The sequence below is a fragment of the Eubalaena glacialis genome, chromosome 12, assembly GCF_028564815.1.
Source record: "Eubalaena glacialis isolate mEubGla1 chromosome 12, mEubGla1.1.hap2.+ XY, whole genome shotgun sequence".
NCBI classification, from domain to species: domain Eukaryota; kingdom Metazoa; phylum Chordata; class Mammalia; order Artiodactyla; family Balaenidae; genus Eubalaena; species Eubalaena glacialis.
The window spans coordinates 91,759,479-91,774,359 of record NC_083727.1 but is presented as its reverse complement, the minus strand read 5'-3'; positions in this window follow the sequence as shown (position 1 = coordinate 91,774,359).

The window sequence follows — 14,881 nt, the reverse complement described above, 5'->3', positions numbered from 1 at the left end:
TGACCAAAAAAGAAAAAAAAAAATGCTCCTGTTAATAAAAACACTAAGACACTAACACTAATGAAAGAAAGTATTTCACATCATACTTCCTTGCTCTTTCAGTTAAGTGTGGCATATATGTGGCAGTATAGTATTTTTTGTAAATTTTCCATTGTCAAAGTATATCACCATGCTTAGAAATTAAAACACCATTATCCAAAGTAACCAGTCTCAAACTGTAGTCAAGCACAATTCAGCACCCAAAACCCCAAAACTGGCATTCAGTGTCACTCAATTTTTCACCACCTATTTTTAAAGGACAATGTGAAGGTAAACCTAAGCTACAGCAATTCTTTTAAACCCTTCAAATTTTATCCCTCTTCAAGTATCTTTAAACACTATAGCTCTTCTGCTGATTCTGTGCACATTTTATTGTGAACTTTGGAACAAACACCTCTGATGTCTTCTTTTCATTATCATCTCTCATATTACTTCTCTATTATCTTTTTTTTTTTTTTTCCCAGAAGATGAAAGACTAGTCTGGCAGGGAAGAACCTTACAGAAGAGAAGAAATGAATGGGTCAACACGAAATCCTCCTTAGTGGATAATGGAAGAGAAAACAGTAGGGACAATGTTAATATAATTTTATCCAATTTTATATGATGCTGTATTTGTTTTGAAATAATGTAGAATTAGTCTAAAAACAAAATACAAAGACTACTAAAATGATGATAGAAATTTCTAAGGGGTGTTCAATTACTCAGTAGACTATTGAATGCAAATGAACAATTTAAAACACAGGAAATACGAATGACTGAATAAAAGTCTGTTTACCTTCACTAGCAGTAAAAAAAATTATTCTTCAAGGGTAAATATATTAAACACAAAAGTTATACAGAATTAGATGCTTTATTCAAAATGTGACTTCTCCACTTATTACATATAGGAGGATAGATGTGTGGCTAAGCCCCAGTTTCTTCCTCTGTAAATTAGGGTTAATAATACCTTAGAATGTCATTGCTCAATACAACTTTCTGTGATGTTGGAAATATTCTGTATCAGCCCTGTCTGATACAGTAGTCAGTATGCAGATGTGATTATTGAATACTTTAGGTGTGACTAGTGCTACCGAAGAACTGAATTCTTAACTTCATTTCATTTAAATTTATATGGTCTTATGGCTAGTGGTTACCATATTGTTCAGCACAATCTTATTTTATTGAAATAATACCTCATTGTTCTCTCATAAAATTAGCAAAGATTAAAAAAATAATAATACTCAGTGTTGACCTTGGTTTGGTAAGAATATCTCTCTAATAAAATTATTATGCAAGAGTACATTGATACTGTATTAGAAAGAAAATGGGTAATATGAACGAAATTTCTTAAGGTGTTAAAATTGTTTGACTTTTCCACTTCATTTCCAAATATAGCCTAAGAAAATAATTTTCAGACTAAGACTTTTGCACAATCTACTTTTATTTTAGAGGAAAGATTGATCAATTGCTATAAGACCTCATTAATCCATTATATGTGCAAAGTATGTGATAATATTAACAACTATTAATAATTAAATTAAGCACTTATTAAGTTTGCACAGATTGATGTGAGTTGCAATATAGTAAAAAACAACAACAAAAACAACAATACACTGGAAACCTGAAGAAAAACATTCCAGTTCTGGTATCAGCTAATAGTGTGTCTTTGGGAAAATCAAATGACTGCCCTAGGTTTTGCTTGCTTATTTGCAAAAATGAATGGTAAATAATCTATAAAAGGCATTCCACTTCTATAATTCTGTCTCTTGATGTTTTTCATCCAAAGACTCAGAAACAAGTTTAAAAATAGTCTTATTGCCTGCCACAATTGTATTTAATGGGACTTGGATTTTTGGGGAAGAATTAATATCTATCCTAAAGCAAAAATGTTTTTAAGTAGATTTAATTTGTCACATACTTTCTGAGAGTACACAGTTGTACATGATCAAAGAGAGGGAGAGAGCACAGGGTTTGTTTGGTGTAAAATATAAGAGAGATTCCTCAGAGTGGAGCATATAAAATGCAAGCTCTAAGGCACATGCAACAGTCAAAGAAGTGAGCTGGGCAACAGGCCAGATGAAATATTAACTGTAGTGAGAACTTGACTATTTCTATAAAGTTTAGTAATCAAGACAAAGACTAAGAGCAAGACTGTCTGAATTACAATGATAAACTGGAAAGAAAAGCCCCAGATTACCTGTGTAGGATGCTGGTGAGATGAACTTGCATGTAGAAGCATTTCTGATACAATCAATTTGATATATATTTGAACCCCTAGGTGACAAATAGTGTGATGCTATTAATGAACTGTGAAATATGAATGTGAGAAGGAAAAGAGAACATTTTGGAGAAAATGTTTTAGTTCCCGGTTTAATAGAATCAGTAGTGTCATGAGATAACAAAGGGAAATGAAAATCTGAAGCTTTAGCAGGAAGTGAGACTGCAAGATTTTTTTGATATTCTTCATGCATATTCTCTGGGATAAAAACTCTAGTCATCACTGGGGCTAACAACTTTCTTACAATCTAAGTTGTTAAGAAATCTTGTTCTGCAAACACACTTAAACCAGCAGGAGCCATTCAGGCATAGGGCAGTTACATCCAATAGATCAAACCTAAGATACTTTCATTCCACCTACAACAATCATCCCATATCCTCTATCCTATGTCATGTCTCACTGCCCTTCCATTTTAGTTCAGATCCTGAAGCTTGAATTTGTGGCACATTTGACCTCACCTCTATCCTTTGTTTTTGTACAAAGAATTTTGGATTTGGTTCTTTCTGTTCAGCTATATCATATCTGTTCTCTAAGTATTTCTGACTTAATCTCATTATTGGATTGTTCTATATTGGCCCCTAAGGTGGGATATTCTATCTCAATTGTCCTTGAAGATCCAAAATTCTGTCCACAATATTAGCATTGGGTGTCACCACTCAAAATAATTCCTCCTTTGTTGGAAAAGGTTTCAATACACATACGTTTCTCCAGGGGCTATAGCTATGCTCTAAGACCTATTTCCTTGGCCATGGTTTCCAACCAAGGGAATATAACCCGATCCGGTTTAGGCAAATCAGATTTTCTTTTCCAGAATTTGAAACTTGACCAGCGATGGAAGGATTGGGACTCTTGGGATCTAAGACCTTAGAGATAAGTTAACACCTTAGAGATAATTCCTGTAAACTCTCGCGGCTGAGGTCTCAGTCCTGCTCTGGCTCTTGATCTGACCAAGAACTACATGTTTTACTTTGCTTCTTTCTCCGGGTTTCCCAAGGAAACTTTCAATAAGTTTATTTTGCTTATGCCTTCTAGAGTGAGTGTCAACCAGAAGAACCTTAGCAAACACAACCACACAACCTTGTGTGGCAAAAATACACATAAGTTGGATTCAGAAGAAATATCTCTACATCTATCGACCTATCTATCTATCTATTATCTATCTATCTATCTATCTATCTATCTATCTATCTATCTATCTACCTATCTATCTATCTATCATCTATCTTCTATCAGTTATCTACCCACCTATCTGCTTTTGAGAACCTCACTGAAGCCATCTGACATTTAACTTTCTCATTTGAAAACTGAGGTGATCTTGGTTATTTCTTACTTCTCTCACATACTCTAAGAGCACTTATTAAAAAGGCAGATTATTAAGAATCAACAATAATTGGAGATGCTGATTGCTTAAAGGGCTGTGTCAAAAATACAGCTTAGAAAACTGCATTTATTTATTTACATTCACTATTTAATGTATGTATGTATATGTGTATGTTATATACATATAGTTGAAGTGGCAATGATCACAGGAGTGTGTCATGTTCTCCCATTTGAATTTACTATAATAAGATTTTGTAGAAAATAAATTAAAATTTAAAAATACAAAGGTTATAAAATTCAAGTAAAATATGACTAGGAAAAACCCTTTTTATTCCCTGTATCTCATGTTCTTTATTAAAAAAAAAAAAAATACTGGTTTACTGGATTACCTTTTACTTAAGAATATAAATGTAAGAGAACAGTTCTGAATTATCCATTTAATTTTAAATAATGAGAGATATCCTATTTATAAAGATATTTCAGATGTACAGAATGGGTTCACTCATTGACTTCCAAATGGAAGAAACTAAACATCTTACTTCATCGTTATCTGTGTTTTATAGATTGTGTACAATGTAAACTCAACTAACATCCATTGGGCTTTCCTTGACTCTCATCATTTGAACTATATCTGAAGGAGATTCTAAAATACTTTCTCTTTTTGAAAGTACAAAACAATTTTAATCTTGCCAAATAACATTGAGACAATTCTTATATCAGGTATTAAAAAACATGGAAAAGATTTCTCCACATCTGGAAGGAAGAGCCGCATGGAGGAAGGCTAGTCTCACCTCATCAGTCTCCCCTGTGTAGCTCCTGCATCAACCGTCCTGTCAGGGACTGCCAGGGGGACTTACCAGTCAACAAGTGTTATCAAACCTTGGGAAGCCCCTTCCCTCATTTTCTTACCGGCTTCTGTGGGCACCCAGGTGGAAGCAGTTTAGTCACTACAGCTTTGCACTGGATTTTAACTACTGACACAGAAGTGAGAGGTGCTCTCCTGAGTCATTCTGTCCCTCTGGATAATCTCCATTTTTAGTCTCTGTTACCTAGGGCAGAATACCAGGTGTTGAATCAGTAATCTCATGGAGTTATACAAATTTCCTCACTGTTTTCATTTTAATTAAGTTGGAAAGAACTTGAAGTTTCAACATGGTGATGAGTCAGACAGTGGTAAACATGAAGCTCAAAGAAGAAATATATTATCAGGGATTAAGATTAAAAACATAACAGTGAGTAATTCCATTGAACTACATGTGTACTTGTCTATGGAATAGAGGAACAGTCATAAGTGTGATGTTAGTACATTTTTGGTAAACTAATAATGTCAGCTTTCACATTTGGAAGTTTTATATGTGAAAAATGCAAAACAAACAACAGCAAACATTATTTTCCCTTTATTTTGATTTGCAATGGTTTCCTTAGATTCCAAGTTATACATTTGTAGTTGTATTTAATATTGCTCATACCTCCCTCTTCTGTCCTTTTTCTCTGTCTCTTTCTCCTTCTTTGTATGATAAACCTCATGGGAAATTACTTATCTTCTCAGAAATTTGTCTTTTATATTGTATTCTCTCACTTATTTCAAGTGCTAGTTTTAATATTTGCTGAGTGTTGGTAAGTGGTTAGCTCCCTAATTTCTGAAGGGCTGTCACTGAGGCACATTCAGGTCTTGGGCAGATGATCGTAGTAAAGTGCAAAGTCAGAAGGTGTGTGCCATAACCATCAAGAGAATACCTCCAATATAAAAGCTGGTCCCAAAAGGAAGTAAAATGATTAATTTCATTGATACGTATTTATTTTAAGTGTTGCATAAATCTAGGGTTACAGGAGTTTGGCAAGGTATCTTATTTTAGAATTCAATTCTGTATTTTATGACAATTTCTGTACTAAAGTTATAGCAATCCCAATAACAGCAGCATACTGACTCATGAGTTGAATTAGGAAAAGAAAACCTTAAAAATTGGAAAAAATATTAGATATTGACCCGACATGTTTAATTTCTGTTTGTTGCAGTATATTGTAAATAGGAATCATGTCTGTCTGCTTCACTGCCCTATCTCCATTGCCTGGCTCATATGAGGTGCTAGATAAATATTTTTGATTGATTGATTAAATGAATGATATCTTACAGTCATCTCCAGATGGCTGCCACTGTCCCTATTCCCCTGGGGTCTTACTGTATACATTCATTTCCCAAGCCAAGTGACATTTAACCAAGCTTTACAGAAGGCATGGGGTTAACAGTAGGGAAAAACAATGCAGAAACGGGGAAAGGCATAATATATATGACTACCCCAAAAGTACATAGCATAAGGTCCTTTGCAGTAACCCTTCCTAATTAAGCCTGGAGACATGTTACCAAGGACAACTTGCTCACCTCCCTCTTCACCCCAGGAAAAGGGCCTGGATAAGGTCTGGGATTCTCCAATTCTTTCTCCACCTTCACATATTGGAATCACGGTCTCAGAAATGTAAGTCCTTCACAGTATAAACACTCTTAAGATTGTAGGCAGAACTATTTTATTATTTAAAACAAAGAACTTTTCTTTATTTAATAGTTTGCATTCTGGTATAGGACATCTGCTTTACATTTATATAACCAGAAATCCAAGCAGAGGGAACCATTGCTCTTAAATATTAATTCACATCTTCACTTCAATGCAAAGAAAAAAAATAACTCTTGGAAATTTGACAAAAGTTCTCCTACCCCCTCTACTCATGTGAGTTTCAAATGGAGCCAACTCATACCTAGTAATTTAGGGAGGATGAATATGATGGATGCCAATTTCTTGAATTTCAATTAAATTCAGCAAAAATTGACTGAGCATCCGCCATATGCCAGATGGTTTTCTGTAATGAATAAAATGCTACAAAGTAAAACAGTTTATAAAAAGGGTAAATATGTCCAAATGTAGCTGAAATATAATTATTGCTATATTAACACGATGAACAAAGTTCTAGAAGAGCACAGAGGGAGGAGTAATTGTTCTACTTTGGAATTTCAAGGGATCTGACACAGAAAATGTGTCATTTAAGCTGAGCCTTGAAAGGGAGGAATAGAAACTTATGAAAGGAACGTTAGTAAATGTGGCAAATTGATACATGTGTAACCATTTTTAATCCCACTTATATACTTGGTAAAATTATAAGAAAAGAATGGATGAAATATATACCACCCCTAACAAAAATAACTAAGGAGAATTAGAGAAGGGACAATGGCAGATAGGGGATATAAACAGATTTTTATGCCATGAGAAACACCTGAAGGAAATGGTAGACAAAGAAAGTTAAATGACAAGGACCTGCAGAGGAGGGTGCCAATGAGAAGCGTAGTTTTGCACCAGAAGATGAGTATAAGGTTACAATTTTATGAGGCTACTACACTAAAAATTAGAAAGTATATTTTTATAAAGAGTTTTAAAAATCACTAACACAAACTTTTGAATTATCAACAGTTTAAGAAAAATTAACTATAGTGAAGGCAAAGATAATTTTCAGGGATACCTCTTTTAAAGTTTAATTAATGCACAATATTAAGATGTATAAACTCCCTTGGAACAGAGAAGAATATGGAAAGTCTGGCAATTAATTGTAAACATAAATAATTATTTTAAAAAAAAGTAATAGACTCAGATTAAAAACCTATGGGGGTGAGGAGAGTCTAAATAAAACTCACTACTAACAAATTGAAGTCAACAATATTGACGTTTAAGAATATTTTATTATGCCAAATTATCATTTAACCTTGGAATGTGAAGGTGGTTTGATTTAGGAAATGATGACTATCATGCTAGTCATTGTTCAGAAAAGATACAAGTTTATTTTCATATTCATGGTTGGTAAGAGGCTTAAGATGAATACCATACTGCTGTGATGACTAACCACTCCAAAATCTTAGGGGCTGACAACAAATATCTCTGTTCTTTTCATGTTTTATGTCAACAACTAGAGGTTGCTCAGATCTGCTCCTTGGGTCTCCCTTTCCCAGAACCCAGGCTGGAGAAGCAGCCCTATTTGGGACATTCTCTTGGCAGAGGGGGAAAAAAAAAAAAGAGAGCGAGAAAGAACTGTTGGAAATTTGTGATTTTTTTTAAAGCTTTGCCCATAAGTAGCATACACCATGTTTTCTCAGATACCATTGATCTGGTACATCACAAATCCATAAGTATCATTAACGGGACAGTGTACCCTTCCCACAAGAGCACTGAATATCATGTGGTGCGGAGCCTGGACAAATCCTCCAACAGGAAGTAGAGAATATACCTGGGAACCATAATACACTCTACCACACTATTTCTAAAATAAAAGCAAACCAACAAGAACACCAGCAAATATTTTTTTTTTTTAAAGAAAAAACCGCATAAGTCCCTTAACATTAGTTAAAATGTTTTTTCATGCAAAAAGTTATCAAACATAGAACAAGAAATTTTAGATGAACTCTTATTGAAATCAAAACAAAATGTGGGTGGCTACTACCACCATTATTTAAACTTTTTCTGACACTTTGCCAGAATAAAAAAACATGAAAGTGAGTGGCAAGATTCTCTATTCAGCAAGTTGTAATGGCTTTCAGTGCATTAAATCATTATTGTTTCTTTTCATGAAGGTCCTATATATTTATACTCTTGTGGCTAGATTATTTATGGGTTTCCATCTATTGTGAATTGAATCTTTTTGTCTAGTCTGTCTCTAATTGGTTATAGTAGGAATGCTACATTGACCTTTATTAAGTTTATTTTCTTTTTCACTTGATTCATTTGAATTTTTTGCTTTCAGTAACGAATTACAAGTGATTTCACTTTGCTTTTCAATGTTATATTTAACAGGTATATATTATATTCAAAAAGAAAAATGAAATCCCATTAGAAAATCTCTAGGGTATTTTTTAGTTCAAGCCTTATGTTAGTTCTCAGATGGCAGTAGTTTGGGTAGCTCAGTGTTTAGGTTATGAAATACTGAAGACATGACATTTGTATTTCAGATATTAGAACAATTTTCATCACAAAACTTAGCATAATCCTTGCCATTTAACATTGATTTAATTCCTTCTATTTGTTACAGTAACTGGAAACAGATTTGCCTCTTGATTATAATTCAAGAGCAGAATACAGCAAGAATTATAAATTATACTCAGGAACAAACAAATTAACCAAATTGTAGTGTGGAGAATGTTTTCAATTATAGCTTAAGTATGACTGTCAATCGAGAGTCAATCACCATTGACAAAATTATTCTTATGATGCATATGACATGGGAAGTTATTCTTATTATGTAGCAGGAAGTTTGGGGTGTATTTAGGATGGGACAAATGGGAGGTACTTGGAGAATTCAATGTTATATAATAAGATGTTTCACTTCAATTTTTGAAATTCAGTCGGAAGCCAGAAATAACAAATTAGATAAATCATTACAAAGTAGCTGAGCAGTGCAAAACAGTGAATCACTGCTAAATTGGGACTATCCTTAAAGTGGATTATTGACTTCAAGTTTAGAATAGATGAATGGGTGATAAACAACAACATGATTATCAATGAATTATTGCCCACATACATACATTGGGATAAGGAAGTCATTGAGGAATAGGCCAAGTGTGCATTTCAAAGTGTGCTGCATCCCACAGAATTTGAAAAGGGATGAGGGAGGTAAGGGGTAATAACATTCATGCTTAAAACTTATTGAAATCTTAGTAAGTGCCAGGCAGAATGCTAAATTTCTTCATATGTCTCATTTAATCTAATCTTATCAGCCTCTCTATGAAGTAAGTACTATGATTTCTACCTACTATAGGAGATATGAAAATTGGCCAAGATAAATGAAATAATTTATCTAAAAGTGTAATTTCAATAAATTTTGATGCAATTTCATTATAGAAAAATTGTTTTCACTATTGCAGTGACGTGAACTCTGAAGATAGTAAGTAAAATTACACAGTTTGTTAAATCCTGTAGGCTAGGCTTTTTATTTTTTCTTGAAAACTGTGGACAGGACACATATGTTTTTCTCAACATCCTTCACTGGGATGATAGTGTGGTGAATCACAAGAAAATGAGACAAGAGATAAATCTATGTTGGCAGTTTTCTAGTAGTGAGAAAGTAACGGAAAACAAAACTACAGATACACAGATACGTAGAGCAGAGAAACGTGTAGTTTGCATTGTGAAGAGGAGGGGCTGCAGTATAATTTGGAGCTGATCTTCCTGATGGAAATCAGGGAAGGGGACAGTTTAAGAGCTGGTGAGAAGCATGAGAAAAGCAATAAAGTTACTGAAAGTTTATCTCCAGAGAAGTTTTCCCAGTTGTCTCTCATCCCTCCAAGAGAGCTAAGCAATCTGATACTTATAACCAAGAATAAAACAAAATCAAAATTACTTGGAGTTCTTTTATTAACCATGTTATTTAATGGGACTGTGGCTCCCCTTATTCTGACATTTTGTTGGCTTCAAGTCAGATGGGCCTTCTCTGAACAGTGATGATAAAGTGAAGTTTATAATGTGACAAATCTGGCAAACTTACCAATTCCACTCAGAATTCCAGTCACCATTTCTTTTCAGGTGGAAATCCAAGCATAAAACAGAGCAATAGCAGAGGACTCTTAATCAAGAAATGAGAAAAAGCCATGTAGTCCTTCTTTCTTAAGTATGAAAAGAGGCTCAAGATCTACAGATATATGAGGAAGACTAGCATGAAAGAGAACAATCAAGTTAAACAAAACAAACCAAATAACAAGAACAGTGGGTCAGTAGGAAGCCAAAAGATTTACTATAAGTGTTCACAGAGAAATTCAAGAAGATAGTTCAACCACAAGATAAGAATAAGTTACTATAAAAAGAAAATGATATAAAATATGCTATGAATTGAAAATATAATCATTGGCATTAGTAATTTAAAGCATAAGAGTTAAGATAAAGTGACAGTGTGCCTCATAATGTAGGGCAAAGGCTGGATGATATGAAAAAAGTAAGAGAGAGAGAGGATTAATTTAGTGACATGTACTGATAGTAGTTCTAGGCAGGGATAATTGAGGAGACCAAAATCATCATCATCGAGTCTTCTCAGTGCAGTAGAATGAAGTAGGTAAATGGTTATGCAGTAAACAATGCTCATACAGTCAAAAAAATGATAAATAAATAATGTTCATATATTTCCATTTTTGAGACAATTTGTATAGAATGTATGTTCAGAGCTTACATGTAAATCAAATGAGTTTTGAAAAAAATGTATACAGGCAGGTGACCCACATCCCTGTCACACTGTAGAATATTCTCATTGCCCCAAATACTTCTCTAGTGCCCTTTCCCTGTCAACTCTTGAGCAGTACCTTAACCACGGTCAACCATTTACTGTTTTGATTTCTGATATCATTTGTATCATTGCTTAAGGTGGACATTTACACAAAAACTGTCACACAATATGTACTCTTTTGTGACTTTACTCAACAAAATATTTTTGAGATTCTTACATGTTGTAGTATTATTAGTTACTTCCTTTCCTTTGTTGTATAGTATTCCAATGATTACCAAAATCTGTTTGATCATTTACCTATTGATGGAAATTTAGGTTGTTTTCAATTCCGAGCTACAATGCATAAAGCTTCTGTGATTATTCATGGTATATGTTTTGTTTGCTTGTTTGATTCTCTTTTTCATGGATACAGGTTTTTATGTTTATTTCTCTGGATAAATAAGTAGGATTACATTTTGGGGGGCCAATAGTATGTATGTGCTTAATTTGAAAGAAACCACTAAACAATTTTTTGAAGTCTACATCATTTCCTTGGCAACCTTTTGTGTTGTTAGGTTTTTTCAAGTCTTTCTGAGAGAAATAGTGATATTTTGTGGGGTTTATTTTCATTTTTTTGATAACTAATATGAGTTAGTCATATGCTCTTATATATAATATGATTTGATATTATTATATGACCTCACTAGAAGAATGATCCTAGCAAAAGGAAATACACTTATTTTTTTCTTACTCCATTGGTTGACATGAAATAATAGATTTTGGTTTGTTTCATCTTTTCATGTGCTTATTGGCCATTTGAATGTCATTCTTTGTGAAATGTCTGTGCAAGTCTTTTGCCCAGATTTTTGTATGCTTTCTTGTCTTTTAGTATTGAAATTGCTGAAGAGGATAAATACATGGATAGATACATAGATAGGTTTAAATATTCAGATTTTAAGGGGTAAAGTATCCTTGTCAGCTCTATTATTACAAATATATTCTCCTAGACTGTGGCTTCTCTATTCTTTATCTTAATAATGATGGTCAGCATAAGTTGTTAATTTTGGTGAAGTTTATTGTACTTAGTCATGAAGCATTATTTCTTCAACATGTTGGGGAATTCAATTTGCTAATATTGCTTAAATATTTTGCACTTATTTTTATAGGCATGTTAACTTTTTTTTGAGTGAGAGTGATGTGTTTTTCTGGTTTGGTATCAGGGTTCTGCTGACCTCATAAAATGAGTTAGAATTGTTTACTACTCTTTTTTTTGAAAGAGGTTGAAAAATATTGACATTATTTCTTCAATAAATGATTGAAATAATTACCAGCAAGCTATCTGGGTCTGGAGTCAGTGAAAGTGTGTGTGTTTGTGTGTGTGAATGGGGGGCATGTGTTATGTGTGTGGGGGGTTAAGATTTTTAATGAATTTTACTATATTTAATAGATTTAGGGATTTTCAAGTTTTTAATTTTTTTGTTATTTTTTAAATCTTGTGTCATAAATATTCTATTTCATCTAAGTTTCAAGTTGGCTACCATATTAATTATATGCTGCTATTATTAATTTAGTATCTATAGGTTATGCAGCAAAATCTCCTTTGCTATTCTTAATACTGGCAATTTATGTCTCCCTTTTTTCTTGATTCATTTTCTTATGTGTTTATCAATTTCATCAATATTTTTGAAAGCTACTTTTTAATTTTGTTGATATTCTCTATTGTTTGCCCATTTACAATACTATTTCAAATAGTTTAGCTTTTATTTTTATATTTCCTGTCTTCTACTTCTGTTGGTTTTAATTTTCTTTTTTTTTTTTCTAACATTTTCATGTAGGAAAATGTCGTTGATTTTACACCTTTTACTTTTCCTAATATAACATAAAAAATGGGATAAATGTCCATTTTACAACTTCTTTAGCTGCAGCTTCTTGATAAAGTATTGCATAATTATGAAATGTCCTTTTTATTTTTGATATTACTCTTTTCTTGATGTCTAATTTGTCTGATATGAATATAAACATAATGTTTTCTTATGCATATATTTTATGTAGTACATGTTTTTCAACCCTTTTCTAAAAAAATAGGTATATTTTTGTATAAGATGTTTTTCTTATAAACTAAAAATCTTTATCATCTTATCATTGAAACAACAGAAGCAGCTAGACTAGGTCAGTACAAGTAAGTGACCCTTGACTATTTCATAGTGATTTTGAGATCTATTCCCCTCTGTCCACTGCCTGAAGAAAACTGTTCTTTTGATTTTCCCTGATTATATGTCATAGGGAAGATAATTGGGATGCATTTTTGGGACAGTATGAACAAGCTCGTCAATTTTTTTTTTTTTTGGCCCTGCCTCGCAGCGTGTGGGATCATAGTTCCCCTACCAGGGATCGAACCTGTGCCTCCTGCAGTGGAAGTGTGGAATCCTAACCACCAGACCACCAGGGAAGTCCCCAACACGCTGATGTCTTTTATCAGAAAGTTTTCAGTTACAGGGCATAAAAGTTATTAACTCCTAGAAGTTACACTATGAAGTATGTGAAACGAAAATGCTATGAAAACGCAAGTTTGTAGTAATGACAACTTGCAGAGAATATGTGAAAATCTGAGGTGAAAAAGTTTACAATTATTACTCTTTTAGAACACGGTTAGATGTTTCTAAAATGCAAGAAAATGGTACATAGAAATCCAGTGAGATCATGAAAAGGACCAAGAGAGGCTTTAGTTTTAGTACTTAGTCTACACATTTTAATGGCTTCAGTGGCCTAATGACATGTTTAAGGAGGTACACTGATTGCTGTGTTAACAGGTTATATATTTTGGCATTCTACCATGTATAAATGCAAAACCTTTTAAAATGCGATATTAACCTTGATACTTTAAATCCTTGAAAGTTAGGAGATGAAAATTTTACGTTCTCATTGTTAATTCTGTCTCCTAGGATGCATTTTGCAACCCGTTTTGAATATAAGCAAACTCTAATTACTTTGATTATATTAAATAATTATCTACATACTGAACTTAACCTTAGAAATCTTGTAAGGGTTTATATAATGTTCATATGATGTTCTCTTAACCGGAAAATAGGATGTGAGGCTGAGCCACAGAAGCTTTAGGTCATTCTGCAGCAACAGATTCGAGGCTCTGTGCCCTCTCTGGCTGTCTTCCAGTATTTCCCTGAAAAGTGCCTGCTGTAGTCATAAGCGAAGATATGGGTGTACTTACTGTGAGTTAAGTCTCCTAACACATTATCTTTCACGGAACGCCATGTGGGAATACAAGGCAGTGGTGTGTGTGCTGGCGGAGTGGGAAGAGGAGCCTATGAGTGGCGATGGGAATAGGGAAGTGGGAATGGAAGAGAACAGTGGGAGAGGAGTAGATTGGATGAGAGATAGGGTACCAGTATTTGTTTCCATGGTATGCTTGATTTCTCAGGTCCAGAAAGGTTATCCTATTTACCTCATTTCTTGATGTGGTGTTTTTCAGAATCTAACCCAGTAGTAGATAGTGAAATCAATTTAGTTCATTTCACAAGCATTTTAAAATTTCAAAATAGAATATGGAATAAATAATGTAAATTTCTACCACATATCAGAAAGATAAATATTGTTTAATGAAAGTTTGTCTTGTTTTATCTATCTATCTATCATCTACCTATCTATCATCTATCTATCTTCTATGCAGCAAATGAAATGGAATCAACATTCAGTTATTAATGGTACAAACTGTTGTCAAATATATTCCCTGTGTATTATCAGGCAATATCTTTCCTATGAGATCATTCTAAAAATTTACTAGAGAGAAAATTTCAGATGACCAAAATGAGTAGAGAGACACCAACATAAGGACTGGTGTTGAGCATTAAATATATGGTAAAGACTCATGGAATATGTAAATAAAATGGTTTGTAAAGAGAGGAGATAATGTTATGAAATTGTGAGAAAAATATATGATCCAAAAATATAGATATAATCTTTATTGTAATGTATACAAACATACATAAAAATTAAGGGGTTAGAATAAATGCAGCCAATGCAAAA